The sequence below is a fragment of the Monopterus albus genome, unplaced genomic scaffold (assembly GCF_001952655.1).
Source record: "Monopterus albus unplaced genomic scaffold, M_albus_1.0 scaffold6.1, whole genome shotgun sequence".
In the NCBI taxonomy this organism is placed as follows: Eukaryota; Metazoa; Chordata; class Actinopteri; order Synbranchiformes; family Synbranchidae; genus Monopterus; species Monopterus albus.
The window spans coordinates 7,201,826-7,211,390 of NW_018127886.1; the positions used below are offsets into that span (position 1 = coordinate 7,201,826).

The 9,565-nt window shown below is 40.3% G+C and overlaps 1 protein-coding gene across 2 annotated transcripts in view; it reads right to left on the bottom strand.

Annotated features, from left to right (window-relative positions):
* Nucleotides 1-9,565, bottom strand: part of sema3b (sema domain, immunoglobulin domain (Ig), short basic domain, secreted, (semaphorin) 3B) — a 74,057-nt gene that overhangs the window by 24,785 nt on the left and 39,707 nt on the right. Inside the window, exon 1 of one of the 2 annotated variants that reach the window (XM_020616845.1) lies at nt 2,658-3,315. The exons of the other annotated variant lie outside the window; for it this stretch is intronic. The gene's annotated coding sequence lies outside the window, so the exon portion shown is untranslated. Of the gene's footprint in view, nt 1-2,657; nt 3,316-9,565 lie in introns of those variants that run through there. 2 annotated transcript variants of the gene reach the window in all.

Genomic DNA, 9,565 nt, shown 5'->3' on the forward strand with positions numbered 1-9,565 from the left:
CTGCAGGTTGCCCTGGCCCTGGAGCTCTACGTCTCTGACAAGCAGTCACCAGCCACATCGACCTGATCAGTGTTTGATTGTTGTGTCTTGTTGCTTTTCTTCTTTTGTCTCTCCTCTATCCACTCACCCCAACCGGTCGAGGCAGAAGGCCGCCCACCAAGAGCCGGGGTCTGTCGGAGGTTTCTTCCGTTAAAGGGAGTTTTTCCTCCCCACTGTCGCCAAGTGCTTGCTCAAGGGGGATTTGTTGGGTTTTCCCTATGTAATAATATTGATAACAGTAAGGTCTAGACCTTACTTTGTAAAGTGTCCTGAGATGACTTTTGTTGTGATTTGGCGCTATACAAATAAAATTTGATTTGATTTGATTTGATACAGTAAGTGAACTGAGAAAGAGCTGTGTGTTGGGGGGGGGGAGACCAGACCAAATGTCTGGTTTGAGACCCACTTAACCACACAACAAACAGGTAAACTAGTACGTTATCACACTGTGTAATTTCATTAGCGTTAAAATGCATCTGAAACACACTGGACTGCAAGCACAGTTTTCATGCTAGCTGTTTTCTTTGTGCTTATGCTATTTGGATCAAGTTCATAAACTCCTGTGTCATAAATCTGGTGCATTATACTCTATGTATCAAAAAATTGTTCATATTATCAGAAAGCAAATGGTGTATGCGTTATACTCTATATATTCTTTATGTTGTCAAGACAAATTTCCCTTCTGGGGATAATTTTTGATTTAATATCCACAAGGATAACCACTTATCTTAGTGCTAAGTCTTGGTTTTAGGTCTGAGGTTGGATATAATAACTAGTTTACCATTAAAAAAGAAGGTGACTCTTCAAATTGTGATGGTTAGAAATTCTGAGGTTATGGGAAATAATCGAGGACCGAATGTGAGTCAGCGTCTTCAGGCATTGCATCATAGTTCAAGGGGAGCTAGCATGTAAAACGTTGAACCTTTACCACTTTTACTCATGAAAAAAATATTATTTTGTCTTTTGATTCAGCTCAGATTAAGAAAAAAAACTGCTTAGTTTGCCGGCCTGAATGCTTCATTTGCAGAAAAAGAAACAATTGGAAGCCTTAGACGTGCAGGGAGGAGTGAAAGAGGGAGAGCAGGTGATGTATGGGTGTGTGGCTGCATGTCATCACACTGCAGTTTTTCCAAACAGTTTCAACAGGGAGCGACACAAGTGCATCGAGCTATGTTTGTCTTTTACAATGACTACAGCTGTGACCGTGTTTTGGGTTTGAAGCATTAGAGCATTTTGCTCTTGCCCTGAAGAGTGGAGAGCTGAGTGGCGCCTCATTAACCCCGAAAACTAGGAAAATGCATGTTGATAAAGAGACCACCAGGAGGGCAAAGAATTCAGTTTGAACCACAAGAAAAGTACAGGATAGAACTGTTCTGTTTTAACTGTTATATAAATGACCCATAAATGTGTTTATTTTGAGAGGCAGAGCTGAGTGAAAGTGAACATTGGGCTCAAACAAGCTATGTATATCAACACAAAGACTAAAAAGCTCAGTCATATGAAGGCTCAGAAAAGAATTTAAAAGCATGCTCTGTATCCTCTGTGTAGTACAGCTTAGAAATAGTCTTGTTTTCAGGAGAGGGACTTGGGACAAAGCTATAGTTAAAGAAGTAAATGGAAATTTCACACACATACACATGCAAAAGTAATACGGCTATAAGCCAAAGGTATCTGCCAGTCTTTATGGGATTTAAGCTGAAGATAGAGAAAGCGAGAGGATCCGGGGCAGAGCGTCTTGTTCTCCTGAAAGACACCGAGTGAATGAAGGAGCCGGGGAGGCTGCAGCGCTCGGCTGGTCACTGGTACCGTGCCATTTGGCCCAGCATCGTGAATGGAAGTTTTCCCAGCCAGCCATCTCATGGCTATCATTTGTGACGTTTGGCTACATTATTCACAGGAATCAAAGCTTTAGTGGGAAAACTTTAAGAGATAAAAATAACCTGCTTGGTTGTCAAGATACAAATCTTACTCATGATGATAAATACCTTTAAAACCATTTTGTCAGTTCTGCCTGCATAGCCAGAGGAGGGGGTATTGGACTAATATTATTGTGGGTAACTTAATATATTACATGGAAGAAATATATCAAATGCTGCTGGAGTACTGCAGTTGCCATACAGTTTAAACCTCTTGTCTGGTTTAGACAGCTCTGAACATAGTGACAGTGACTGAGCCAGTAAAGCAAGGGTAGCCTGCTGGTAGCTGGCCGTTCAGCTGCGTTACAGCCAGAAGCGGCAGCAGGTCAGGACATTTCAGAGCTGCGTCTGACTGGAGCTGCTCCAAACAACTCTGTGGGAAGACAGCTCACTCTGTTTTCTTAAATATAATGATAGAGCAGATTTCAAACGCGCTCCATGTGGAGGAAGCCTGCATGTCATCAGGATGACTTGTAGAAATAGGAATGTAATGTCTCAGAAATGGCACTGCTGCACAAGATCGGGTCACAAACAGACCCAAACATGAACTGGTTTAAGGTTTACAGGTTTTCTCAGCCAGATCAGAATCATGTTTAAAATAGTAGTAAGTTAGACCCAAACTGCCTTTAGTGCCACACCACTGATTATAATGTCACATGTAATGTAAGCAGCGACATAAATGCTACTGACCGGACCACTCACCTGTCCGTTTCCAAGGAAACCAAATTCCAAAGAGTTCAGAACGGGATCACCATCCACCTGAGCCCAACATGCTGCTGACAGCACTGACTGCTTCCATAATTACAGTGCTGCTTTTTGCTGTTTAACCTCTCACAGTCCTTTCATTAAGAGAGGATGTAGCCCTCTGGATTGTAAATTCACAGTCAGGAGAACACAGTCACTGAGCTCTTGCTATGTGCTTTACTTGCAACACAGCCATTCTCAGGCTTGAGCATTTTTCAGTTCAATGCAAATACACAGAAACCTTCATCTGCAATAAGGTGAAAACACCTGATTCTGGATTTTTTGATAGTCCATAGATTGGATGGATAAAGAAAACCAAGTTTAAAGCAGATAGAAATTCCTGTAAAACTGCAGGAAAAAAATTAAGTAATCCCAGTGATGGGGAGTGGTGCCTGCAGGACAGAAAGAGAGCAGTGGCAGAGGTCCACGTTGGTGTGAAAAGTCCTGCGAGTTAGAAAAGTCCAACAAGCAGCCGGTGTGTCAGTTAAAAAGCAGCGCGGTGAGATGTGAGTATTCCCCTGTCTGCAGTCAGTGCTACTGATGAACAGCTCCACTCCAGCTCCTCTTAGAGAAACACACAGCCCTACACACACACATACAAGGCGTTCTCTCTCTCACACACATACAGCATTTTCAGAGGCATTGAGCAGAACATGAGAGCTCAGAGGGACGGCGGAGAGCAAGCAGGAATAATGGACCTAATTCAAGAAGGGAGTGAGAGGGCGAGAAAGAGGGAGGGGTGGAAGATAGGAGGGAAAGGTGGGAGGTGAGCAGGGGAGTGGGAAGGGACATGTATTGTTTAGTTCTCAGTGTGTCTGCATATGCTACTGTATATGTGTTAGTAGTTAAACCTTTCTTCTTGTTGTGGTCAGTGACTTTAATTAACCTCAATAGAGCAGCAGAGACTACACAGACTTGGGACTTGGACTTCAGTCTTTAAGGCTCCTCTTGAGAGAAATGTGGTGGCACTTTTGTTTGTCTATTTAAAATGCTGATCCCAGGCCACACTGTGAGATACTATACGTCCACTGACGGCTGACTGAGAGTTCTGGTGACTGTGACTGCGTCCAAAATTTAAGACTGAATTCAAACAGTTGCTGCAATGACCCGTGTCTACAAGCCAACCAACTGGAATATGTCTTGATGCAGTAAAATGCAGAATAAACTGGCAAATAAATAAAAAGAAAAATGCCTTAATCTTGCTTTAAATGTTGCATTAAGGCTACAATATGTAACTTTTTCAAATATTTTTGTTGTAGAAATTTGCTCCAAAACTTGTCTTAATGTGGTGAGGTGCTGTTGAAGCCTCCTGTGGCCCAGACTCATTGAGCAGCGCTGGCAGAGAGATTAGCTTCTCAATGGTTTTGAGCGGGATTAGCATCAATAACCAGTCAGAGATTTTCTGTTATTTCTGATTGATCAGTAAGTTTTGTTGCATTCTCATTTATTGTAATTTTCTAAAGACAAATATGTGAAGAGCTGGACAGAGCGTGGTGGAGCGTAACAGATCGCAGTGGAGCAGGGAGAAGGAGCGCTGGGCGGACCAGAGTGCTAGTGCTAGTGCTACCTTAAGTTATTAAATGTAGCTTTAAATGTGCAATTTAAAAGCCAGAATTTAAGAGGAGAAAAAAAAATTATTTTGCAACATCATTTTTGACTGTTCTCTTATAATGTAATTTACATGAAGCAAATTTATGCTCCAATGAACAGACAAAAGAGTTATAGCAGATGGAAACCTGAGATCTGTATGGGGCCCATAAGGAGATTGTCATTTAAATTAATATATCAAAAATGTTTATCTTGTTTTTCAAATCAAATTTATTTATTTAGCACTTTAAAAACAACATCCAGCTGACCTAAGTACTTTACATGGCAGAATAAAATCACAATAAATGCCTAAAATAGAGTAAATAAGATCAGTGCAAAAAAAATAAAACAGCACATTAACACAGACACACAGTTACCATATGTTCAATAAAGTAAAAATTAAAAGGAAATTGAAAGGAATGCATCAGGTCTTGTGTATTAAAAGCCAAGCCAAATAAATATGTTTTAAAAGGTAGACTATTCCACAATTTGGAGGCTGCAACAGTAAAAGTACGGTCACCAAAGCGTTTATATCTGGCCCTTGTAACCTCTAAAAGATACTGGCTTGAAGAGCTGAGGGACCTTGTAGGTTTGTGCCAATGCACTAATTCAGTGAGGTAAAATGGAGCCAAACCATTAAGAGCCTTAAAAACAAAAATCAATAACTTAAAATCAATTCTAAAACGGACTGGAAGCCAGTACCGGGATTATATGCTCAAATTTCCTAGTACTTGTCAAAAGATGAACAGCCGCATTTTGCACCATTTGGAGAGGAGTAAGGGAGGACTGGTTAACACCTAGGTATAGAGCATTGCAATAATCAAGTCTAGAAGTCTTTTTCACTTTATTCTCTTTTGTTTGAGGTTTTACTGAAAGTCTGTTGTTTCATTGTGAATTCTTCTTCTGAAATGGATTGATGATTTGCCTTTTCATTCTATAAATTGGGTTAAAATTTGAGTTTTGTTTAAACTGGAAATTGACTAATGTTGTTCCTTCTTTTTTTTTATTTATTTATTTATTTATTTATTTATTTATTACATGGACCAGTTTCATGCAGTGTGACATGATGAACCAAAATCAGTGTTGTAGATGCCTCAAATCACAAAGATTAGGCTTGAGATATGACTTGACACTTACTCTGAGAGACTCATGATGTTCTTCAGAAAACGTAAAAATACCGTATCTTTGGCATAGAGTATACTGATGTACTGTATATAGATAGCAGAGAGTACAGTACATCACTACAAACACAAACCAAAACACAGAGACAGAAAGAGATTACCGGATAATACAGCTGTATGCTGGTGTGGACAACATGAAGCCTGATACTGTACAGGACATACAGAAAGAATCTTTGGCACACATTTATAGCATATGAGGGTTTACATCATCCTCTGCACATATTAGAGTTGAAGTATGGGCCAACTATTCATGACATCCAGTTTCTGAAAAGCACAGAAAGGGAGGAGAAAAGTTTGTTTAAAAGTGACATAAAGTCAAGATCTAAAATGTCTCTTCCCATGTTTGATGCCAGATTTATTATCAGATCCTAAACGGCCATTCACATCTGGTTGGACTTAGCATCACACTTACGTCCATTGAGTTGATAGATGGTTTGAAAAGTTAGCTTTTTTCTTGTTAGTTTTTTTTTTTTACAGAGAACATTTGCTGTGGTTAGGTTCAGCACAGTCTGCTACAATGTGTTCCTTTGATCACAAGTTTTCACAAGGGAAAACAGCATCAAAGCATCCGTTCAAACAACTTCTGTAGCGTGATCCGCTACCAGACTGCCCACTGATACAGCACGGTCATGTTCCAAACACAAGCTGCACTAAAAGATAATTAAACACAATACTTCGAAGAACCTTTAGAGCTTTGTGTAGCGTGATAGAGGGATATGGCTTCATCAGGTTCCAGTGTCTTTGTTAGTGAGCAAACATTTTACAGCCACCTTTTAAAACTTCAGAGGGTGAGTGTTTGATATTCAAAAGGTTTAGGGTGGATTGAAGCAGTAAAAGATGTGTGTGTGGATAGACCAGCATGTGTATGTGGTTGTAGCTTTAAAGTGCAGCTTCAACCCAACCATCACATGGTCCACACACCGTTACTTACTAGACATGGACTGTGAGGAGGAACCAGACCAATCAATCACAGTGGTGCCTTTTTTGTGCAAAATCTCAAAATCCAAGTTCTTTCAATACCACATTAGTTACAAAGTTATGCTTTGCTGACAAAATTTCAGCAGCAATGTGTTCACAGTCATGCTGAGTTGTGTGTGTCCATCTTTTTCCCAGTTGTTCTACTTCTACAATCCTCATTCCAACTGCAGGTGTGGTACCGCGCCTGGCAACTCGGACTCAGACACACACGCTTGCAAACCCACTCTCACTGGGTAGGGTCCCTGTACAGAGAGGTCATTGGTCTCACATTAGGGGCTTCATTCCAGTATGTGTGTGTCGTCTCCAAGTTTGCTAGCATTTTCACACACAATGCACACATACTTACTGTCTGTACTTCATGCACTTGGGGATGGGCACAGTTCAGTGTGTGAGTGTGTGTGTGCTTGCGCTGCATGTTTCCAGCCCGTTAACTGCCCCCTGCTGACCTGTCTGTCATAAACCAGTCTGATGTCTCTACAAGATGCAGAGTGAGCACTGTGATCCTGACAAAGGCTTTTGTCAAAGCTGAAGCCTCTGTGCTATTGAAGCAGATGAGGGCTCGGTTTCCTAATAGCTTCTTAGTGAATCTTTGTTTTATTGCAAGTCAGTGAACCAAAAATTATCTTTAGATTGTGGTGGGACCTCCATCACTCTGGACCACCATCTCCCACACTGGAATCTCCCCCTGTGGTCTTATGGTCCATTTATTGTTGTGCTCAGGTTTTCAAACAACAAAAAAACTAAAAATCTAATTTTGGAAACGAATAGAAAACAAAAGATAAAAGAGGAATCTGATATCAGTGAGTGAAATCTGAACAAAACTTGTCTCAGGAAGGTTTGGACTTTGACTGGATCATACACAGCTTGAGGCACAGAACTAGTGACAGGGTTATGGAGGCCCAAGGCTCACTGATGCTGAGGTCGACCTACTGTCAAAAAGATTAGTGGTGTTAAAAAGAATTTGCGTTAACTTATCATGCTAACATTGGCATCCCTACTACATTATAATACTTTTACAGAGCTTGTTGCAACAGATGGTTTTTCACAGTCTTTGTAATTCCCATGGTTTTGTAAAGTGAAAGGAATGCTATGGTTTTTGTCATGTGTTTTATGTTGTGTGATCAGACAAGCAGGATTATACTGGACTAATAACACAAGTTATTTGCAGCTATTTAAGCCAGGCTAATTATGTGAGTATTTCCAGAATGTACTCTTTTGCCTGCGATAAGGTCATTAGAATTTGCTGGGGAGATTTTCTTTTTATAGTCGTACTGATTCCTAAACTATATTATTAATATCAGACAGATGCAGAAAAAAAAATCACACACTGCTGATAACTCTGGACATCTCCTCTAGGCCTGATTCAGTCTTTGATAAATTAGTAATAGGAAGAACTGCTAATCTAAAAATGAGCAAATTCTTAACATCAGCCAAGCTCTGTGCACGTCTTCTGAAACAAAATTTTTTATGGATGATGATGGTCTCCTGTAGATGATTAACTTGACTGTGCATTATATAATGCTTATAATGTGCAATGTCATACACCAGCACCACCAAATATATACATCCTCACTCTGGATTACATCAGCCATCATCAACAAAAACACTACTGTTTATTATATTACACAAACATGCTTCTAAATATATATTTCAGAGGATATACAAACACTTTTCCAGGGAGGTTGTTATAATCTGTTCAGCAGCTACTGTAACAATAACCTGGGTACAGCTGCACAAAGTTGACTGCCAAGAAGCTTGGCTACCTTCAGGTGCCAAATAGAAATACATATTCAGGCTTCTGACACTTGGAGCCCAGACTACTGCAGGTAATTGGAATTAGGTATTCCAACTATGAGAGTAGATTAATGTGGCGATGAATCATTTTTGAAGGCAGCCTTAAACCAAACACCCAAAATAAAAGGAAAATACAAGGTCTTTTGTGTTGGACGGTCATGCTTCATTGAAATTAATATTATATTGACTTTAAAAGCTGCACTTATTAACACAAGTACAGAGTGTTAGTGTTGGAAGCTAATTCCTCAGGAAAATATTGAATTCATATTTCAACATATCAAGATGTGGCTTGGTTTATGGCTGTGAAGTTCTCCATCTTCTGCTCTCTGATGTAGAAGTGCCCACTGCACGGTGTCTGAGGCCATCTCCCTCAAAGGACACGGCCAGTGAATGTGTGGCTTTTATTGAATGGAAGACAAATTGAATGTAGAGTACATCGACTTCCTAAATTAGATGAGCTACAGAGAAATCACCATAATCTCAACCTGGGTCCTTAATTAATTAATTAATGGGATTGGGTAGCAGATGTTTCAGTGTGTTCATCTGATCATATCAACATCTCTTTTAGCTGGATACCTGAGACGATATTATGTTGTTGCTACACCCCGATGAGGAATGATTTGAAAATCCCGTGAAGCAGATGTAGAGTCGGGCAGATTTTTTAAAGAAAGGCACGGCAGATTCAAATGGCATGTATGTAGAGCAGGCCAGCCATAACAGGGAGTGTCACACCTGCCAACATTACAAGAATTGTTGCATTACGAACATTTGCTCAACAGATGCAGAAATATCCAAGCTAAGCCATGCCTGTAAAATTAACAGCATGAAATACCACTGACTCATCCAAGAACTTTTTCTCTGTGTGTTCTGAGGGCGTTACATGCTGACCCAACATAAAACAAATACAAGCTCTGAGTGGATCATTAACATAATTGCAACTATGAAAATTATTCTTCCAGCTGTAACACTATACACTACGTGTGTGTGTGTGTGTGTGTCTTTATTACAGTACATTGTGTGGACAAGTTTTTGTTCAACGCCGTGACTGTGTGGCCATTTTGGTACTGTGTTGCCAATCCTCACAACTTTTAAGGGGTTTTTGAGGGTTAAGATTTGATTCTCTGCACAGTTAGAAATAAAACAAAAAAGAGAAAGTTGAGAAAAAGACAGAGAAAGGTGACATGGCCCTCTGACCTCTGGTCACCACTGGGATTGCAGGGGCCACAAGAAGTGTGTTAGTTAAAGAAAGCGATCTTGCTTTGGAACCATTGGGGCACAGAGACCTGTAGTCATCCCTGTTTCACTTTGATGTGATCACATTCAACC